The sequence below is a fragment of the Rhea americana genome, unplaced genomic scaffold (assembly GCF_003343005.1).
Source record: "Rhea americana isolate MKP2758 unplaced genomic scaffold, rheAme1 scaffold_91, whole genome shotgun sequence".
Classification (NCBI taxonomy): Eukaryota; Metazoa; Chordata; class Aves; order Rheiformes; family Rheidae; genus Rhea; species Rhea americana.
This window is the reverse complement of record NW_028187100.1, coordinates 1,611,687-1,635,016: the sequence shown is the minus strand read 5'-3', so window position 1 is coordinate 1,635,016 and position 23,330 is coordinate 1,611,687. Positions and strand designations below refer to the sequence as shown.

General features: G+C 37.9%; 1 protein-coding gene across 4 annotated transcripts in view; it reads left to right on the top strand.

The window, feature by feature from the left end:
- SCUBE1 (signal peptide, CUB domain and EGF like domain containing 1) overlaps positions 1–23,330 on the top strand; it is a 216,950-nt gene that overhangs the window by 3,490 nt on the left and 190,130 nt on the right. The window lies entirely within an intron of this gene.

Here is a 23,330-nt window from a genome sequence, read left to right as displayed (position 1 = left end):
GGCCGCCGCGGGGACGCGGCGCTGGGGCGCGGAGCGGGGCGGCAGGCGTCTCCCCACCTCTGCCGTAGCCGCGGGGTCGCGCCTGCTCGCGACCCCCTCGGCGCGGCGCCGCGGACTGCCCCACTCGCTCTGCCGGGTGCCTCCCAGGCACAGGGAAACTAGGATCTCCCGGCGGGGTAGTGGATTGCTGCCCTCACCCTCCCGAGCACACACACTCACATAGGGGCCAATTCAGTAGGAATTTTTCCACGTCAACTTGACCAGGACATCAGAGTGCCGTTCCCCTTGACATTAGGCAAGTGCCAAATCACCACGTATTTCTGAGTCTGTGGAACACTTATTGTTAAAGAACAAACAAACAAACAAACCCACTTTTTCAGTTTGTACTTACCAGGTTTTTAAAAGTTGGTTTACTTTTGTATGTCTTTAAGTCAATGCATTCAACTGAAAAGGATCTAGCATGTTTTACTGTGCACTGTGTACACTCATATTTAAGGTTTTGTAAAGTATGTCTTGTCTCTTGAACTTCAACAGAGAGGTTATTCTCTAGTGACAAGAACTAATCACAGCAGAATACCTTTAAATAAAGGATGCAAGATTATTGTTTTTTCTACTTGTAGATGCTTAGCAGCTATTTAAATTTTTGTTCCAAGTCTCCTTTTCTACTGCAGACTGCAACTTTTTCAAAATGCATATGGCCAGTCCATTAAAAAGATTAAAGACCTAGAAATGACTTTGCTGAAGTCTACAAAAATTTGAAACCACGTATTATTCTCCATGGACTTCCAAAGTGTTTGTTCAAGTGCCCTCATAAAGCATTTTTGTGGTTGTCATATTTTTCTGTCTTGGGCTTAAACTGACAGAGATAAATTCCTACTGTCCATCTCTTGGTACTCCAGTGTCTCGGAACTGCTGTTCATTTGGAAGGCAAATTCTCTTTCTCTCAAACTGACAGGACAATCATTCAGTGTCACTTTCCTCCCCTATTTATCCCTTCCAGGCAAGGAGCTCTGTGCACAGAAAAAATGTACTCAAGGCCACAGCTAAAGAAGTTGCAGCATTCTCAGAATTGGTACTTGTTTCTATAATGGTTTTCCACATCAAAAGTTTTCTTAAGCTTTAACTAGTCGTATTTTAGATGTTGAGCTCTGTTTAATGGTAGACCTGGCTGATACTCAGGCTCATTTGATACATGCTTTTGATACTCTTTGCCTGACTTACCTTGGCTCAGTAAAAAAGAGCGCTCTATGAGTAGCAGAATTCAGATTTCCCTGCAGAATGATGTATGGAATCATGGAATTTCTGTGGCTCATGTTGAACTCCAGTATCTGAAGGTATTTAGCATCTGACAAACTTGATAAGTAAAGTAAGGTAGGGCAGACTGCAACATGTTCTGCCTGGGTCTTAAGCTCTTGGTATTAGTCAGGTAAACAAATGTGAGGTGTCTAAACCAGAGATTACTTTACTATACATGAAATATAACATTTCCTATGATGTTATACTGGTAATTTAAAATATTTTGCATCACTTTATATGCATCTTCAGTTCATGATTAATATCCAATTTTGAGATGAGCAGAAAACTTGAAATACTGTGGATGTTTCTCTTCTGGAGCCTACTTTAGAATACCTACATAATACCTCTTATTTTGGTCCCAAAGTACTTTAAAACTTTGTTATTGAAGTAATGTAACTTCAGTGGCAGGCAAATATCATCGTATCATTTTTATAAGTGAGTAAACTTAAATCTTTAGAGGTGAAGGCAGGGTCGCACAAGTCAGTGGCAGACCTAAGATCTTCCTCAGGTTTGTTATTTACATAAAGTAGGTTTATTTTGCATCATGAGGCTAAGTATTCAAAACCTATAGAGATGAACAGAATGCAGTATTAATTGATATTTTATATTCTGTCACAAGACAATACCAGTAATCAGCCTTTTAAAAATTATGTTTTAAGATAGAAGTGACATGCTTGTAATAGCAAAAATGAAATACACCATACAGTTTTTCAAAGCTGGGTTGTTAAGTGATTGTGGTTCTTCATAACTAAACTTTTAAATAGCTTTTTCATCACTGAAACTAGCTATGTGTGAGAAAAGATTGTCTTCTGTAAAGATAATGTGCCTCCTTAACTGAATTCTTACTGGCATTTGTAGCAAACTATCTGTTTTGCTTTGTGTCTGAAGAACATTCATTATAGCATAGCTACTTGTTATAGTGCAAGCTCTTGTATAGAACCAGGTTCAGTAAACAAACAAGGATTACCAGGATTGCAATTTATATGCAGCAGTGAGCTTAAAGAAAATACACTGTGTCATCAGATTTACCATAAACTGGGACTTCACTAAATTTTTTAGAATATACTGAGATATTAAAATTAATTTAGAGAGATTCCACTGCACATGTGAATTTACCTTAAGATCAGTCTTAAATATTGCTTTCATTCACATAAAATGCATTTTTGGGGAAAGGAATGGCATATGGGAATTAACATAATTTGGATATTTTTAAGTTTTATAATAGTAACGGAGCAGAGATTATATGAATAGGTCCAGAATGTATGTACTTCATATATGCTTAAGTATTTATTAATACTTTTTAATTCAAAGATAATGAATAGTTTAAAAAGTGGGACATTTGAGGCTCATACATGCCTCTTTTTTCACAAGAAATAGGGAGCCCAGCCACTTGTGCAGGATTTTGTGTAGATGTTGCTATTCTCTGACCCAAAGGGTGGGGAGAAATGCACCAGAAACAGTCCTTTAAGGACATGCAGAGCACTTTTAACAGCAATTACAATGAAATGTCTTTTTTTTCTTGACAATCTTTTAAATTCCCTTAGCAGGGAATTTGTTCTTGAACTTTCCTTTTCTCCTCAAAATGTCTTTTGGGCTAGGTTTTTCCAGGATTTCTGAGGACTGGGAATGATTTCTCAGTATTGAAATTCTTTTCTTTCTTTCGGTTGCCTGAACCTGCTGACCTATGTCTTTCCATAGAGCTTAGTTGTTTCTCCAGGCAGAAGAGATGTTCATGTGTCCTGGCCATTGCTTGCCCCTGGAGATTTCAGTTTACCTTTTCTTTTCAACAAGATGTTTGCTGTGGCAGAGTAAAGCCATAGGTAGGTTCAGCACTACTAGTACCCAAAGATGGTTTCAAATCTATCTTGGGCTTAACTCATCCTCTTCTGGAAATATAAGATAGCAGTAAACACATATGCTTTATGTTGTGATTTTTGTTTTCCAGTGAACAGAATGATCATAAAATTCCTGATGTATGGCAGGTCACCCCCAGTATTTGTTATGAATGCCATGATGATACTTCCTCATAGCATGCAAAATGGCAATGTCCTTTGACCACAAGTTTTCTAACTAGTGTTTCCATATGATGGAATAGTGCGTCTAGCTCAAGTAATCTTAAAAAAAAGATTTGCTTCCAATTGTTTTTTTTTTCTCCATATACAACCTCTGACTCTTAACTGATAGTTACTTCAGTTTCCCTGGCCCTGACAGACCTTGTATTACCTAGGTCTTCCATGTTGTGATTTTAGTCAGTATCTCAAACACTGGCCTCCATTCAGCTGCAAGCAAGCTCCTTCTCATTGAGCAGGTTTTGGGGTCTTCTCTTCTTTAACTTTTGGTCTCAGGCTTTCTCGTTAAGTTGAAATAGTCAGCTGGAAAATTATGTCAAAGCAATGGGAAATCCAGCAGGTGCAAAAAGATTCTGACTCCTATTGCCCTCCGGTAGGCCTCCGATGAGAGGGCCTCCTCTGTCCACACTTGTGCTGTTGCAGGATTCCCTGTCGTTGATCAGTTTATGAAAGGTTTTATCTCTTAAACCCAGTTAATCTTTTTGCCCATACTCCTGGGTTAAGGCTATTCCAGACCCTCATGCCAATAATGATTACAAAACTCTGTGTAGTTGCTGATTGATGGTAATCTGTGTCCATTTTATATCCAGTTAGTCTGTCAACTTTATCTTCTATTTTAAACATTTTTTCTCCCAGCCTACTGTTTATTCCCAGTGTGAGTGTGATTTCAGTGAGTTGCTGTAGTTGTTTCTTTTTCTTTTGGATGGCGTCTTACCTGTAGGACCCTCTCTGTACAGTATGTAGAAGACATGATTGGGTGGGTATGATTTTTTTCCTGAAAAAATGTTCACTGGAACCTAGTAGTTCTAGGTTGCAAATCTCTGCTTTGAGATTTTTAGTATTCAGTAAGATTTCCTGTTTGATCTGGTTTTTATATCATTTTTCCATAGTATTTTCATAAATGTTTTTCAGTTCCTCTTATAACTGATCTGACAGTTGCTGTCATGCTTCTTAAACTCTTTGCACAGAAGAGAAAAGCTATGGATAATAGTTTTAATGGCACAGGCATTCACTATATATAACCTCTCAGCTATAAATTTGGTTCTCTTGTGAAGCTTGATAATATTGCTGATATATTTCTTGCTGAGAGCAACATTCATATACCATGGTAAAATACTGTGGCAGAGTCTGTCTTGAGAAGATGATTTTCAGGTTTCTGCTCATATTCAAAATTTGTACTAGCAGAGTAGGTGTCTGAAAACACAGACTCGCAGCAGCAGTTCTGCCTGTGAGCTGGGTTAGCCCATGCCATTTTAGTGATGTAACTTTGTTAACAAAGTTAAGTGCATATGTTAATGCACTTATAGTTCCTTTTCTCATGTAAGTAATTATTCCAGGTAAGCAGGCAGATGGTCATGATAATCTTAGTAATGGCAAAGGAGGCTGTTATTCTTGATTCCCCCAATGATAGGGCCTCACTGGATTTAAATATGACATAGTCTTCCCTCAATTACAGGTTATTTTCAGATCCAGGTACGTTATATTCTTCTGTCAAAGGCACACGTCCACCTTGTAACACATGTGGACTGTACCTTCTGAACCCCTGGGTTCACCTAATGATGGCTTGGCTGAAGGAGGCTTCTGGAAGAAGTGTACCGAAGCAATCTAACAAGGCTTCTCCTCATGCAAGCCTGATACACTGCTCCCCACAACCACTGCCATAGTTCCTAACACTTGTTTATGTACAGTGAATGGAAGTACTCAGTACAGTGCTTGGAAACGTATTTGTATTGATATACCTAAATTTTATTATTTCCATTGGTCTTTTATCACATCCAGCTTTGTTTCAGACACAATCTACTGCTGCAGACAAAAAAAAACGTGGCGTGCAATACAGATCGTCTCTAAAATGTTAACTGAAAGCCTTTCCTGAGCTAAAAATTCTAATTTTGTGGAAAGCAAAAATGGTAGTATATTTCTTCTTTAAAATAATATTTGGGACCTTTGGGAGTATCCCATGCAATTTTGTCTTCATGCTGCAGATGGACTAATGTCCCTAAGCTGAAATTTAAACTACGTGTGGTGTTTGTGATAATACTCTAAAGTTTAAAATGAGTAGCTCATTGAATTTACAATGATTCAGAAATGGCATAGATAAATCACTCATTATAATCTTTGATAACTTTGTGGGTGTGAAGCCAAGTTTCTTCCTGTACTTGTTTGTTAGGTCTGTTTTTAAAGGATTCTAAACAAATCTTAGCAACTGAAAAAAATACATAAATTTTATCATCTCATCACTCTTGTTTGAACAATAGTAATGATTGTTTCTGCAAGGTTAATTTAATATATTTCCTACAATATTAATCGTGTTTACGAGATTTAGTTTCATTTGCTTAAGGAGCTGGTCTCACTCATTGGGTTTTAGTTTTACTGTAGTCTTTCCAATACCTGCTATGTATTTCTCATGCTCTCCAAAAATGAATCCAAATATTGTCGCAGAGCTGCTCTAAATCAGTCCACCTGGAAGCAGCACAGGACACTTCAGAGTTCTCATTTCCCAGTTCCTTGTTCATTATGTTGCACTTAAGCTGCATCCTCTCTGGAAGGATAAATAAGTACCTGGGCTTTGGGATGTGTCTTAAATGGAATGATGATCCCATTTCTTTTAAGACCCACATGTTGTCCCATCAATCCACTCAGCAAGTCTTTCATGAGGAGACCATCTTTATTAATGAAGTCATGTCAGACTGAATGAACACTACTGGTTGTCCCCTGGTTTCCGAAACTTATGCATCTTGATGCTTGCGTATCTCAAGTGAGCTCAGGCTTGTGCTGTCTGTCCGTCTGTCCCACTCTGCTGAACAACAGGGATGCCACTGAACAAGGCAGTCTAAGTGACTTCTTCCTGGTTGATAATTCTTCTGATTACAATAGGTGAATTCATTCCTTTGAGGAAGGGTTATCTTCTGGGATTTTGCAAATATTGACTCATTTTAAGCTGAATGTTATCACTGCATCCATAGCCTTATTGTTCTTGCATGTAAAAATGCAATGTGGGTACTAGGTTTGCTTGGTCAGACCCACTAATAATACCCTGCTACATGCCTGTCAGAGGAATTAAAAAAAAAAAAAAAAAAGGCAAAGAAAGGATTTTTTGAACAGCTCTGTTTAATTAAAAGTAAAAAAGATGTATCTACACTCTGTTTACTTACTGTGTTCTCAAAAGCTGCAGGAAGGTAAATCTCTTTTTTCCTTACTATTGTTTCATCCTTTTCTGGTTTTTGTTATTTTCTTCATAACCTTTTTTATGACCTGATCTCAGTTTAGTGCTTGAGGCTTTGACACCTGATTCAATTTCTTTCAAACTTTAGTACATACTGAAGCTGCTGTGCTTTCTAATTTCATAGTTAAAATTCTCCCACTGCCTTAACAGATGCCAATTTTCCAGCAGTTATGAAGGCAAACATTAATGTCAGGTTGAACTTAATGTCTCCCTTCCCTAATGGCTGTGTTACCTGGATGAGATCACTTGCTGCAAGAGTTTGTGATGCCTATTTTGTCATGTAGACCTGCAGCAGGCCATGTGAGCGCAGAAGAGGAGACAGTTGGCCTCCCTGCAGTTCTGTGGCGATTTTCATTTCAGAGTCAGATCTTCCTAGCTTTATTCACAGGGGGTACAGCCTTACTCTGACTGAGCCATTGTGGTGATTTTACTGAAAGCAACTCCAGGATGAAGCACTATATGTTGTCAAAAAGGGAGCAAAAATGTCAATTGACTTATTTGATTGGAACTCAGTAACTATGTTTTCTTCTCTCTGAAAATCCTACTCATTTGGTTAGATAATTTCATGTATCATTTTTGATTTAGGCTGATAAAGGTGTCTCCCAGAATCCTATATTGAGGTCTTCTGTTTCTGTGCCCTTTTTAAATTGTCTTTTACCATTGAAAGCCAGATTCCCAGCTTGCCAGTTTGGTGACTACTTTAGGGACCTACAGTCTGTTAGGGGGTGGAGAGGAAGTAGCAAGCATGAAAATGCTCCTGAGAGTGTTCTGTAGTAAAAAAGAATTTTATTACTGCCTAAGTGAATTAGAAGTTTACAATACCCCCCCACACACACCTTTTTCTTTTCCTTGATGCTGCTTCTGTTCCTTGAATGGGGCTTTTGGTTTTGGCCAGGATTCAGGCCTGATATTTTTTTCTTGCAGATTGCTTTATTTTTCTGACTGTGTTCATCAGTTATCCAATAAAACCAGCATATCCTTCAATCATGACAGCAGGACCTGTCTAATAGCTTACAGTGCCATCAGTACTCATGTATCACATACCCCCTTGTTTTCTCCTCTACCTTTTCCTGCCTAGCCTGTCCTGCCTCTCAGAGTTATTTTCTCTCAGTCCATAATTGCTTCAGTGAACAGCTCCCCCGGTGGTCCAGTTTGGAAATCTTCCATTTTTACTTAGAAAAGGAACATTTGCTCCCCACCCCAGAAATGCTTCTTGGAAACAAATATCACTATGTTTTGCATAAACAAATACCATGCTGCTAGAAATATGGCCTCATTCTTCAGCAGCCTTACATGTAATTCTCAATTTGGAAAAAATAAGTTTTTTCCAAGGACACTTCTCTAAATAGTTGATAAGCTCCCCGTCTGCTGGATGGTCTATGGGTACTCTGGGAACTTATAAATATATATAAAATTTCATCAGTCTCAACAGTTGCTGAGCTGCAGAACCCAGGGTGGCCTCCTGTGGTGATGTAAACTTGGTATTTAGAAAGAACTTCTTCTTTCCCCAAAATATACAGAGTAAATTATCTGCCAGAAAAATTGTAATAAAATGAAAGAGCATAAATAAAATGTACTGTTTAATGTGGTAACAGTCTTTCCTTTCTTTTGTCTGTATTCTTTATACATCTGGCACATATTGCCCAATTGATTTCCGTATTTCTCTGTAGTCTTTCCCATTCTCCTGCCTACCAGACAGGAGATGATCATTCTGATGATGTAGTCTCCTTTCCTTACATTCTTCATCTTTATGTTGCCCTCAATACTCTGTTGTTCAGCTGCCTCTTAACCCTGTCACCTCCATGTTGCAAATCTTATTTCTCTTTCTTTTGCCTTCTTTTAGTGTGTCCTTCCTGCCTCTTTTTTATCTTGATCTGTTTACCTTCCTTTGGCATCTGTCTCAGTGGCTTATTTAAGTTACAGCATTTTTATTCTGGGACCCAGTGTCCCATAGCAAGACTTCTCTGGGACTGGAGAACTGGGAGCTGCAAGCTTTGAGGACCCCTTACTGGCCCTCTCCCTTGAGTTCTGTCTTCAAGGCCAAGCACTCCCTGCCAGCACTCAGTTTTCCTGTTTTCCTTTTCCCTCCTTTTCTCTTCTTCTTCTCTGTCTCCCTTTCTAGCTCAGAGTTTGCTTGCCCCTCAGCCTGTTCCAGGCTGTTTCCACCCTCTTTGGACCTATGGCTCATTCCTCAGATGGTTAGCTGGAAAGACACCATTGTGTGGCTGTTTGCTGTCACTTGTCAGGTCTCACCTGATTATGGAGTTGGTCAGTACATGTGTCCATCATATGACCAAAATACACATGTCCTTTGCTATGTGGCTAAACATACACTGATGTATAATGTGGTCAGAGAGCCTTCGGTTGAATGATGGGAGAGGAGGTGGGGAATGTGGCCTTAGGTTGCTTCTGTAATCCTTGCCCAAATAAACTCCACTAATGTGACTTTTGTTTCCTTTGCATTTGAGCCATGAGCCATGTAGCATTCTCTCTGATGCCCTTAGGACATTGCAGAGGTAATGGGTATCTTCGAGCAGATGGTGCATACAGCCTCTGTACTGATGGTGCTAGCCCAATCCCATTCTAGACCAGAATAACTGGGAGCCAGAATTAGAGGGGAAGTTTGACCTGGCCTCAGGTAGCTCTGGAATGGAGGACGTACGGCAGGAAGCTGTAGGAAAAATGCATATACAATCTCGTCAGAAAAACAATAGTACTGTACTTCCACAATGCACTGATTTAGGAAGTTCCTGTTTGCTTGATTATGTTTTTTGGTACAGGGCAACTGATGTGGGGCTGCACTGTGAAGAATATCACCAAAATAATAAAAAGAGAAAGGAAAGCAAAGGATTACAGCATGGCCCCATATGCAGTTGTAAACTGAAGAGGCAATGAACTGTGTAGTATAGAGGCTGAAACAAATATCAGGGAGAAGATTATGGTGGAATAGGGTGAGTAGGTTTCTTAATTTGCCTTAGTTTCTGGAGCCCTTGTATTGTGAAACTGCAGCCTAAGGCTGAAAAAACATCCACCAAGGATGACATTTTGAAAACTTTATCTGTCTAAATTTCAGCATGTACCTGCTGAGCTTGTGAATTTATTTGACTGTGATAGATTATTTTTTGCTTGGTTGAATTTTCAGCCATAGCTGGCCAAGAAATCCACTGAAAGATAGCTTCCTACCTCCTTACAAGAAGTTGCTCAAAAATCTGAGAGCACTGTCTATGCAAGTAAGTGGGGGGCTGATGCTTTTTTAAACATAGTAAAGCTGTGCATTTGCCATCAAATCACCTTAGGAAAAGACCTATTTTATTGTTGTTTAGTTTAGCCTATGTTTTTGTTTCAAATTTCAGCCTCCTAGAAAGAGCCTTACATTAAAGAAGATGTCTTGCATGAAGCATTCTAGTCCAAGCATAAATATTTGGCAGGGTTATAAGAAACTGAACATACAATTTGACAGGGCACCTTAAAATTGCAAGGCTTTCCTGCACATTTAAGATGCTCTGCAAAAGGAATATATTCATGCTGCAGTTTGAAGAGTTGTTTTATTCAAATGCCTTGATTCACCAAAGCACTTGAGCATGTACTTAATCTTATGTAGATGTTACTTTTCAAAGTAATTTCCACTAACTGCTTTATTAAATTTAAATTATTGGTTTAGTACTACAATGCCCATTCTCTGGAGAAAAGCTGTAGAAGATAACAGTTTTTCCTTCAGTGACCAAGAAAAAAAAAAAAAAAGAGTCTGTGTCATTTAATAAGCTGATGCAAGGCCTTCGTCTTGCAGACGTGAACTAGTGTTTAACATGTGAGCAGTCTGTTTGGTGCCATTTCTCCTATAGATAACATATCAAATTCAAGGCTATGCTTTTACAGTTATTGATAATATTTTACAGTACAGACATCACTGACAGAATCAGAAATACTAAGTAGATGAAGTGGCCTTCAAGTTGCTTTTTTTTTCCATAGTAAATTTATTAAGCAAATGAGCTTTTCTGTCAGAGAATATAAAAGCCAATTTGCATCTACACTCAGCTTGAAACTACTGAGCTCAGTATATCACTGTTCCCAAGACCTAGTCTGCATGAACCACTGTCAGTCCTCATGTTTTACAAGGCATCATGCTCACGGAGCATCAAATTTTTAACTGAAAAAATCCATATGAAAGTGACGTCTAATATTGATTTGGTGTCTGTTATTGTTTTGGGGGCCTGCTGCAGAATTCTTACTGTGCCTTGGAGACAAGGGAATGGAAATCACTGCTGTAGTTGTTATTTGTTGGACATATCATTGCTGGAAATACTGCAGGACCTAACTGTGATGCATTCCAGTTCTCTTTATTGTCTGAAGGAAACTGTGCTGAAGTGCTTTTGCCCTGATTTCATTATCTGGAAGCTGAGGCTACATTCAAAGCTTTCAAGCAAGCAGGTCACCCCATTACAGTGGAAAAGTACTTAAAGTTAGTGGGTATCTACTTTATTGAATGGGAGTGTGGGTAATGCATATCTATATTTTTGGCAGCAGGTATGTAGGAGGAATTAGATATATGACTTTAATACCTGCCTTCATACCTCTAGAGATAAAGTGTCTTTTATTGAGGTAGAGCTGTGTCTTTATTTTATTTTCACTTTTCTTCTGTTTGTTAAATGTTATTGGAAAAGCATTCCATAAAAACCTTGATTTGCAGAAATGACTATTTCTATCTAGCTACAAAGCACCAAATTCCAACTTTATTCAGAAAATTCCATTTTTCTGATGTATTCCAACCTAACTAAAGGTTGGTATGATCAAAAGATCTCTTTTCACCTCTTTGCCGCCTCTGTTCTTCCACTTTTTTCTTATACCAACCCAACTGCATGGGGTTGTTGTGTCTGCAGCGGTAGAGCTGATCCTTAGTAATGGTCTCAGTGTACTACACACCTGAAAGACAGGCGGTCCATACTGATTGCTTTTGTTTCTGGTTGATTGATAAAGGATTTCCTCAAGGGTTCTCAGAGTGGCTTTGTCTATGTGGACCTATTCTGGGCAAAGGCAGTCTTGCTCTGCCTGTGTTTCAGAGTGACCCAAAGCCATGTGAGAGCTTCACTAGGGAGGCTTAGCTTGAACTACTTGACTTTTAGAGGGCAGGGCCTGATATCCCAGGCTTTGCTGTGCACAAGTGGAGCCCTGTGGCTTTTGCTTGGCTTGAATTCCTAGCAAAGCGAATTCGCCTCTGTTCGAAGTGGAGTATGTAGAGGTGTGCAGAATGTGAGGAATAATGAGGGAATGAGGGCTGCCAGAATTGCTCTGACTTGTGACTGTTCTGACTTTTAAGAGTGAGCCAGGGAACAAGCCTGAGGCAGGAGTGGACAACCTCATCTTGTTTTCTTGAAGTAAAGACCTGAAGACTAAAATGGTTTGGTTGGGTATTGTCTGTTTCATTAGGTATCGACTATTTCATTATATGAAAATGAAAGTGGCTGATGCCTCCCCTTCCATATGCAAATGATTTTATATCTAGGGAGATTATGGAACTTTTATGTTACAGTTCTTTGAAAAGCTTTAAAAATGGAAACAAGCCCTCAAATTCTTGTTTACAATATGATTAACCACTCTGGTGGATGAGGAAAACAAGTTTTTGTGATATGGATAAAATCCAAAGTGTTGTCACTTATGTTTTATGTTTTTAGTTTTTTCTAACACAACAATGATCTTTATGGAAGGTCACAGATGATTGCTGTAGCTGTTACAAAGTCCCATACTTTGTACAGGAAAACAATATGAATCCTTAGCCTGAGAAAGATTACATGATGTGTTGCCTGAGTTAGCAAGAGTGAACTTGAGGCATGCTGGCCTGAAAGAGATGCCTTTCAGAAAGGACTGGCAGGTTTCTGTTAATGTTGCCATTCAGCAAGGAAAATCCCAATGCATATAACTGTGAAGCCACCTAAATTACTGTGTTTGCACACAGCATATACTGTAGGTCTTGTGTTTAAGGAAAAGGATAGTCTGGTGTTTTGGTCATGCAGTCTGTTTTATAGTCCAGATATGTGTGCTTGCAGGAGTCCTGAAGGCTGCAAATGCATGTGGGAGGTTTGAGGTGTGGGTGCGGGTGTTACGGGAGGGCGCCACTAGGTGATGGGTCCGGTTCAGCCGGAGGGGATGTGTGTGGAGCACATGTCATGTGTGCAGAAATATGGGCCTCAGGCTGACTTAACCGATATTATTTAAACTTGCTAAAAGAAATTGATCTTAAAGATGAGACCAAGCATGAAGAATTTCAGTCTTAGAAGAACTGTTGAAGCTGTGAAAATAGGAGTGGGGTGGAAATGCTTTAAGAGCTTATTTACATAAGTAAATTAAAATCCTAATGTACCTCTACCTTACCCTATCAGAAGTACATAGGTACAGAGTGCTCAAAATCATTACGTCAAGTACAAACAAAGCCATCCAAAGGGAGAAATATGCTACTAGGAAGTTTAGTACTTTTTTTTTATTATTGAGCTATATAAAATTAAGGGAGAAAAGCCATAATAGAAGCAAGCTTTATACTATATTTATAGAATTACAGAATTTACGTTTTATATTTAGTTCTGGAAATTATGCACGGTAAGCTGTAACACCTCAAACACAGAACAATATTATGTTCCACTGAAAACATAGTTTACCAATGGATTCTTCTTTAGTAAACTTTATGATCAACAAAGAAGCATAAAACTTAATGGAAGTACATGTCTTCTGGTCTGAATTAGTCACTGACATGTTCTTTTCTATTATATTAGTTGAAGCAGGGGGGAGTTGAAGCTTTAAATGCTTCAACCCATTTAACCTTAATTGCTCAGTTTTAATAGACATTTACTAACTAAAGGAACCAAATTATAGCTTGAATTAGGCTTTACTAATCTTAATTAAAAGCTCTCTTTTATAATCAGAAGCAGCCTACATTTAAAACAGTAAGCCTTTCTTAAATGGTTTATTTTAAAAAGCTGAAGCCCTTTTGATAATAGCTGTTCAGACTGAATATGGGTAACCGTTATTCACTTTATATTGCACTTAATTAAAAATATCTCCTCCATGTGGTTTTGTTCCTTCTCTTGGCTGTAAAATTGTTTTGTTGGTGGGGAGTGGACTTACTTTTTCTGTGGTAATTTGAAAGCGTGTTGCTGCCCTTTGTTTTGAAAGTTTTCTGGGGTCACAAACCACAAAATTAACATGTGAGTTAATATAAATATTAACTTCCTGCTTTTTTTAATCCTCAAGCGAATGCTTGTCAGTCACTTAAATTAAATAGACTACTAGGAATATAATTGTAACCTCTAATCATACATCCTATTGTTCATGTAGTTTAACATTTAAATTGTGTTCAGACAGTTGATTATGGACTTTACATTGAACTCCTTTTATGAGACCTAATTTCCAGTAAAAGATAAAGTCTGTAAAATTAGAAAGGAGACCGTTGCTCTTTCTATTGAGCATGTAGTATATTAGTACAATTTCTGTTCATTTTAGGATATCTTTGAGAGGTCCAAGAGTGGATTTCATCTGTCCAAATGTAAGTGTCTGTATTATAACTAGGAACCTTTAAGCTATTCATCTCGCCTTTCCCATTATAGTTAGCAGAAAGAAATAAAAATTTCCTTGATGCAGTTCGTCTTGTGTTAATGGAGACAAAAATAGGCCAGATAAGAGATAAATCATGTCCTGAAAACGTCAGTCTCTTTTTAACATAGATGTGGACATCTGCAATGTAAGCATGTAAAGTCTTACAACAAATGAGTTGTATCTGGGCCAAAGATTTTGACAGTTGTGAAATTCAAAGTGCATTTATATTAATGGAAAATACTTTGTACTTAAGTTGTGCTTTGATTCTAACCAAGACAGGGGAATTTCAAGTTGCAGCATTGTCATTTGATCATTATTAAATTTATCCTCCTAATCTCAGATTTATTTCTTTTATTCTTAAACCTAAAATAGGCTGTCACCTGTGCAGCACAAGTTTATAGTTTTTTAAAAAAATCTTCATTGTAACAGAGCGTTGAAATTCTTACTGTTTTATTAGAACTCAGCCTTAAGAATTTTCTTGATGCATCCTACTCAAGAAGCACTACTAGGCAATGTGATCGCACCTTAGTTTAAACTTCAATGCTTTTAATTCCAGCAGCTATGAGTTGTCTCGTTGCATAAGCTAAATGCAAATCCACAGCCTTTTACAGTAAACCTGATAGACTCATATATATACTTAAGTAATTTCTAAGAAAAGTCATTTATGCTAGTTATGCAGATGGACAGAACTTCTTGAAAATGAATCTCGTTTATTTAGTTAGTAGATCTTTGGAATACTTTTAAATCTTTATTTATAATTTTTCTTTATTGTCCTGTTTGTTTTATGTTTCATGCTGAAGGGGTGCACAAAGATTGTTGAACTGTATCCTTTAGGGGCCGGCAAAATCAGGACTCTTAACAGTGGCTTCAAATGAAGAATTTTGGTCCCTACCCATTTCACGTACGATGTGTATTTATCACTTAATATCATAAGTATGTAAGCTGGCCATGCAGAATTAGACCAAAGGTCTTTCTAGCTTGATGTGCAGTCTCTGGCAGTGGCCCATAATGGATGCTTAGGATAGACCATAAGGAATGAGCCATATAAGAATGATCCAGCTGTTTTCTGATCAGATTTATAGATGTCTTGAGATAGGAGTGTCATCCAAATCAATGTGTTCAATGGCATCTTCAAAACAAAGAGGAAAATGAATACTTTGGCTTCTCACATGTTCTACAAAACTCAGAGCTTACAGATAGGTCATTAGTCATACCCAGCATAATAATAAAGAATTGTATAGAAACAGGTAACCATGTACATCTGTCAGCCTCATCCCCACTATTGTTTTCCATGTGTGTCTTACTCTACACCATGTTGGCCAAAAGCTATAAGATCAGATATTAATTTGGAGTTCATCAACTAACAACTTCAAAATGACTAGCCTTCCCACCTTTTCGGAAAATAAGACTTCTTGAAGGAGAGTCTTAAGTCAGATACAAAAGCTAAGCAAGTACTTTGAAAAGCTTGATCTGGATGTTCAATCTAACATTAGATTGTTAAATTGTCAAGCCAGGAACCATGGATAAAAACTAAAACCACATTATTTCATTTCAAGTGCTTTACTGAGGGCAAAAAAGTCCTGTGTTAATAATGGATGTGTTAGCTGGTCAGGTCTTGGTGCCCCGTTTTCTATGGTCACTCAGAATGTTGCAGTGTGCTCTCTCCTGAACTTTTGTTTATGTGACTTAAAAATAGCATCAACATTCACCAAATAGAGCCTTAAAAAATGGATTGTCTAGAAAGATAGGAAGAAGAAACATAGGGAAATCACCAACAACTTTGCAAAATTGACTTTCCTCATCTCTAGTTTTATAGTGGATGTACCTATCCAATTTTAAACAGTAGTGTTTATTGGGTTTTTAATTAAAACTTTAGACAGCAGATTACTATATTTTGCTTATCTGTGCATAACAAAATTCCAAGATTCTGAAACACCATTCTGTGGCAAGTTGAATTTGTCATTTCAGAAAGAAAACATGACTTGAGCTTATTTAACTTGCATAATAATAAGAGGTATAGTTTAATAGCATTTTTACCTTCTATAAAGTTCACAGAGTAGAAGGGTGCGAGACAAAAATGATTTTAAGCATGTTTCATTTTGTAAACTTACCTCAGATTTAAACAAAAATTCTTGTGAATCTTTGATCGAATTTCTATTCAGTTTAGTCTTCTCAGATCCCAGTGAAACAAATATATCAAGCCTATAATGAAGACCGTTCTCTTAAATGCATGATCATCTCAAATAATTTTACTTAATTTGTTTCCTGAAGATGCTGAGTACCCACAAACCTGGAAGGGACACATAGGAAAAGTTTTAGGAGACTTTCCTCATAGGAAGTGAGTAAGAAAAATGAATATTTAACCCATTTCTGAAAAGATGAATAATATAGAGATAATGCATCAGTGTCTAGGATGAAGTAATTTTAAAGTAAAATTACTGAAGTAATTTTTAAAAGGCCTTCTATCAGTTAACGGCACCAGAGAAAAGAAAGGGAAAATATGAAATCCCCTAATCTAAGGAATTTGAATAGCAGTCCTTGCAGACTCGTCTTTGCACTTCTTTGCAAACCAACATGTTGGGAGGCCTTCCCGCCGTAAAGAATGCTATTGGGAAACTGTTTGAATTTGTTCAGACACAGGGAGCAAGTCAGAAAATAATATGCAGAGTTACTTTCTTGGGTTTCATAACTATTAGGTCCAGCATTGTTAGGGAACGCAAATACATGAGTTGTCTGTGTACCACATTCAGAAATTGCTATGATGTGACTATAGTAAATGTGGAAATGAAGAGCAGCCCTGGACAGATCAGGTGAGTATCCACAGTGATTCTTCCACAGCAGATTCATAGTGCATGTGCTGCAGAGTTGCTCTGCAGATATTTAGATTAATTGTATGGTGCATGTGTGGGAGTTTTTGCAGGCCTGGGGAAAACTGATGTCCCATATGTGTCCTATGCAAAATGGGGAATTTGACCATGTAATACAGGATGACAGGAAGCTCTGCATTTTACAAGTCCTATGTGATATAAGTTACATTGTATTTCTTGTGCAGTTAACCAGCACTGCAGAACACTTTTCATTTGGGAGTCTGCAGTAATCCAAGGACTACTGCTGAAGCATCTGTGGAAAAGGTAGTTTGGAAAGGTAAGCCTAATGTCAGAAGGCTTAAATTTTCCATACAAGGTTGGCACCTGTGGTGAAAACGTAAAAGTTCCTCAAATCCAAGAAGACTGAAAACCACTGCTATATAAGCCCTCGTCCTGCTTGTGGTCTTAGCTGTCTCCACCTGAAATTGAAGTAGTGTTAAGCTGCTGGGGGCTAATAAAGCATGAGCTATACAATATCAAGAAAATTTCCATTTTACAGTGCATGATCTACCTGGACTCATTCTGAAATGAGCAAGGAGAAGTAGCCACATTCTGTTAAGTTCTCCCACATGAAATCCACAGAAGATAAACTAGTGTTCATCCATGACTGGTAATAAGGGGAATTCATTTCAGAACAAAGGCTTGGGATTATTTCCTTTTGTTAATGGACAGAAATTTAAAAATAAAATGCAAAGGAAGGTTAGCAATATGCAAACCAAAAACATGGGAGACTCCCACAAGGATTGGGAAAAGCTTAGTGAATCACATCTGTATCAATCAGCTAGTTTGATAGTCTTAAACATCTCTCGCAAGATTTGTAGATGTATTTTTCAATCTGAAGTTCTAGGAATAACCTCCTGCCTTGACTTACTGGACTCCTAATTGTCATGATACATGCACATCATTGTGGCAGTAGGACGCACCAAAATATGCTCCCATTATATTTCTAAGAACTTGCAGGATTAGATGTGGAATCAAACATTTCCCATTATATTAAAAGAGGGAATTGTGGTGGAAATGGCTGTGATTTAGAAGTGGTGGGAAAAATGCTGTCAGATGTCATGTTTCACATTCATTACAGCTTGTGAACAGGAAGTCTCTCTGCTTGAGCTTGTCAGACACGGCAGCTACTAAATAAAGACAGACTCTAAAACTGTTACGTGCTCTGCAGGTATCCATCTTTATTTGAGTATCTCACTTGCAGTTCAAAGAACTTGTAGCCAATCTGTTTAAATATCAATTAGGGAAAATGTCAAACCACAACAAACTAATCAGGGGTTCAAGATGTCTAATGCGAGTTAACAATACTTTTGGTTTTATCTAGAGAAATATATTAACCATGAATGGAGCTCAGATGTTCCCAGATCAGTTCTCATTGTGCTGGCTAGGTTGGCAAATGTCACATAGAGATAATACTTTAATACATAAATAGACATTGTATTCACTCCTCAAAGAAAGAGCTCTGCCTCGTTATTATTGTCCAAAAGGCATTCTAGGCAAAAAGTGCTATATGGACCTGTATGTTAGTGCTGTAGGAAGACTTCTCAATTAAGTAGTCAAAACCTCTGCAAGTTCCTAAATGAAGAGTAGTTCCTGTCATTTATTTGATCTCCTCTCCATTCTGCTCCAGGAGTGTTAGATATGCTGCCATAAAAAGAATTTATGTGGCTGTCAGGTTGCACTAAATGAATACAGAATCAACTTTCAGATTTTGTGTTCTTTTTTCTTTATCTTTCTCTTTTTTTAAAGTAATTTTTAACCTTCCCCTTCTCCCACTATACTTCATCGATAACCTTCCACTGGCAGAATACAGGTACACTAAACCACTTATACGTGCCTCAAACTGGAGGCATCCTGAAAGAAAGGTAGATTCTTTAGTCTACTGTCAAACTGGTGGGTATATCAAGCCTGATGCCTGGTGGTGAAGTTTCAGTGTTAAAATGTCCAGCCATTAAAAGCTTTCTACCAACTCTTTCATCTGGGAGTTTGAGTAAGGAGCGAAATGCAGAGGAAAGAGAAGAGAGACAGGAAACGGAGAGGGAAGGTGGATTTGAGAGAAACGTAAGGAACGGAGGCTCCAGGGACCATATTTATTATCAATAAATTAAGAATATGATGGTTATTCACCAAAAATGTAACCATTCAGCTATTGCAGAGTTTGGATTTTCACAGTCCCCTGCCTTGTTCCATTTAACAGTGTGTGAGCTGGGTCTGCTGGACTCCATTTACAGCACTGAAGGATTGTCCATGTCTAGCTGGTGCATGCTTTGGATGTGACTCTTTAATTTTCCCTTTATATGATAAATGGTGTTTGAAGAACATTAATTAAGACTTGCAAAATAATATGTGCTAAACATAACCACTTTCCCTACAGCTGATAAATTTAGAAGTCTGTGTACTCCACAGCCTTCTTGGAGAAGGGCTTGCATGTCTGGGAGCTTGTTGTCTCTCTTTTTCCAGAGCAGTTGGTCTATCTCCTTCCCCAGAAGGGAAGGTGACTCTTGTAAAGCCATCCTTATTCTGTGTGACTTTTAGCAACTTGATTCATGCTTGTTATGATCAGTTTAATAGGATAAAAATTCAGACCCGGGACAAAATAGAGACCTGCAGTGGGTGTCTCAATGCTTTCTCTTAAATTTAGGAGGTGATAATTATGGTTGGAGAAAAGCATATTAAACAAATAGAAAGTTTTTTAAAAAACATCCTATAGCCAGTGATAAATGGATTGATATCTCATCTGCCCCCAAATGCATCCTAAATGTTTTCAGGAAGGATAGTTCTAAATATGAAGCTTCTTGCACTTGAAAAATGTATGTATTGTTTAACCAGCTGAACATACCCTTCCTTATTTTGGTTTGTATTTAGAGATTTTTTTCCGTCTTTTTGGACAAGTAGTTTAAACAGATACTAAGCATGATGAATATTGTGTTCAACCATCACAGAAGAGGAAGCAAATAAAACTGCTACAAAGAACTTGATGTGTTCATATAAAATGGTTTTCAGAAAATCATCCCCAAAATATCACAAATTGCATCCAAGCCATCTCCATTAGGCTGGCATGGCATTTTTGTTTTATTGCTGTTTTAATATTGGAAAATAGGGCTTTGTGACATTTTGAAGACAATTGTAAAATTGAGGGGTTTTTTTTCTCTTTGTGGCTACATTAATAGGAAAAACATTGCAGGGACTGTATACTTAGTACTCTTGAGGGATTTACCCTGAAAAAAAATCATACTAAATAAACTGTTGTACCTGTGGTACTCTTCCCTTTCTCCACTGAGAAACGTCATGCTTCTTTCTCTGGTTTTCCCCTATTCCCATCCTGCTCACCTTTGACCTTGGTTCTCTGAGTAGTCCTAGTGGCTATCAAATTTTACAGTTTTCTTGGGCACAAGCATCTTGAAAACATCATGGCAACTTGTAAGCTATAAAAAGTGTATTGTGTGTTCCTCTTTGATTTGTTAGATTAGACATATCCAAGGTCACAGCATCTAAAGAGTAAACATTTATGAGTCTAAGAATAAAATATCTCAGAAGGAACCAGATGTAATAAATGATAAATTTTAATTGTTTTCTGTTGTAGAAAAAGTACCTTGTGAAGCCTTCCCTGGGGGAAGGGATTTTCAGAAATGGACTTCACTGTGAGATGGAGGTGAAGATTTATTTTGGAAAAGAAAAAATCTGAATACATCACAGTATCTGCTCACTGGCATATAAAGCAGATGCTCACTAGGGGAAGCAGAATTTCAGCAGATTAGATTGAGTGGAACTGATAACATTTTGCCGCTTGATTCTTCATATATCTGGCTGGGTCAGCTCTTGAAATAATTCTGAACATGTGGAAATTTGCTAATGCTAAACTTTTTCGTTTTAGTATTCTCACTCTGGTTGAGTGCTTTCCAAAGAGATCTGAAGCTTTTGCAAATATGGCCAGCACTTAACCTAAACAGTCTTTCACTTTTTTTTCTTTCAGCTTTTCTTCTGGCCTTTAGATTTATAGCTGTCTCCCTACTTATAAGAAAGTATACTTGATATGGGGAACACAGATCTATTAAATGGCTTGGGTTATCCAGTGTGTACATAACTGCTGAAAGTATATTAAATGTAAAATGTGCCAAAGAAAAACAATATATATATAAATATGTCCATCTTGTTTTTTGTTTATTTTAATGGCTTTTACAGCCCCCAAATCCAGTCATTAAAGTTCAGTGTTAATGAGTAAGAGAGTGATCTGACAGGTTTAGCTCAGTTGGTTAGAGCGTGGTGCTGCTAATGCCAAGGTTGTGGATTCAATCCCTGTATGGGCTATGCTGAGGGTTGGACTAGATGATCTCCAGAGGTCCCTTCCACCCTTACCATTCTATGATTCTATGATCTGATTATGATCCAAGATTTGATCTTGATTCTGTTCTTGCCATTGTTGCACATTACTTCATTCCTGCCTGTTTCCGTAAAAGTAAAGTAAGGGTGTTGATGCTACACTGCTTCTTGTTCTGAATCTGGAAGTGGGAACAAGCAATCTGAGTGCTGATTAAAGCTCTCACATGTCTTTACCGGGTGTCCCAGGAAGCTGGTCTTCTGGGCTCCATGAAGCCAGTGGCAAAACTGTCTCTTGACTTTTGTAGGGTTGGAACATCACCTCAGAGCATTTCATCTTTGGACATTATAACGCTATTTCTTTCCCAAGCATCTGAGAACAAGGTTGCATAAAACTTTATGGTGGGGCAGACAGCTCTGTTCATGCTACAGCTCTGTTCTTAATTGTGCAGGATTTGGGACCTAGGACGGGGCTTTTCTTCTTCTGTATTATTTGTGGAAATGAGGATACTTCATTGGTCTAGGGATGAATAGTGACCAAAGCTCAGTTATGAATCAGAGAAAATTCTTGAAGGCCTTTTAAGAGAGGCCATAAAAGTGCAGAGTATTCCCACATGGAAATACGTGTTCCAGCATTTTGCAATGTCCATTGCTGCATACGACTTCTGGATAAACAGGCAACATGCCACAACTGGAAATATGTGGGGTTTTTTCCATCAAGATGACACTTGCAAAGAATTTACTCTGCATTTTTCAAACTATTTTATGGGTCAAACTCCTTTAGGAAATGTCCTGTGTCTGTGTAATATACCTATGTGCTAAATTTTGTTCATAGTTCTCTGATTTAGAAGAAATTGATGTGAGCAGACAGCTTCCTTTGGCTATTTATTTTAAAATGTCCAAGTACATAAATTATTCATTTCAAAGTCAATTGTAATTTGTGCTTACTAAATTAATTCCAGATCCTTTTCTTATGTCAGTAGTCTAGAAATATTTTAAAACAAACACAAATTTTACCTAGTCCTGCCCCTGTTTTGAAGATCTACCATTGTATTGTGCATAATGGGGATCTGCAGCCTTGTCAGTGGCCGAGATAGAGGTTGTGCCTATGCACACCTTCCCGTTTTATGTAGAAATCTTTGTAATTTAGCACTAAGAATTGCATGCAGCCCTGTAGCTTTAATGGCTCAGTTATTCTTCCTCTTATGTGTTAATAGCCGTAAGACTTGTGTGACGATTTAGCTGTGACTGACAGTGAAGAAAATCAACTCCATGCAGACATTTCATTTGATTTCAGTAGTTTTGCACAAAATGTTCTGTAGCTGTGCTGACAAATAACTTTTGCTATAAGTGTTCTAATCATTTTTGGACATTCAAGACCTTAATGAATGGCAGCCCGTATAATGAAGAATGGGAGTGGATTTTGCTGGAAGTAGATTCTGTACTTCCCTAGAATAAAGTCTGAGCCTTCTTCTAGCTAAGATTGTTAGTGCTTGAAAAAGATACTTGGCACTCAGTAAATTTCATAGCGCTAGGCTGAAATTGTTTATACGAAATGGGAACTAGCATTTTCCTTGCTTTGTTTTACATTTTTTTGGGGAGGATTTTGCACATTAGTTATTGCATAGTGTTTTGTCTTCTCTGGTGAAATAGGAAGCAGAATTACTGTGATACTGGAAGCAGAAGAGATTAGTTCTTGTTTAATTTTGAACTTTTCTTAGTCAAGCTGTATATGTTCCTTGAATAACAGCTTCTCAGGAGGGTACTGAATCACAGTGTCTTTGTGAGATCTCCGAGAGGGCCATCCCTTTCATGCAAAATTCACAGATGAAACATATTTCTGAGCTTGTGCAAGTCTCGACTATATTAATGAAAGAAGAGTCAACCCCAGTCTGTATAAGGAAGATACAGGTCTTAATAGATTATGAAGAAGTAGGTCACTTAAAGAAGAGAGCTTCAAATTCTCTTCCCTTAACT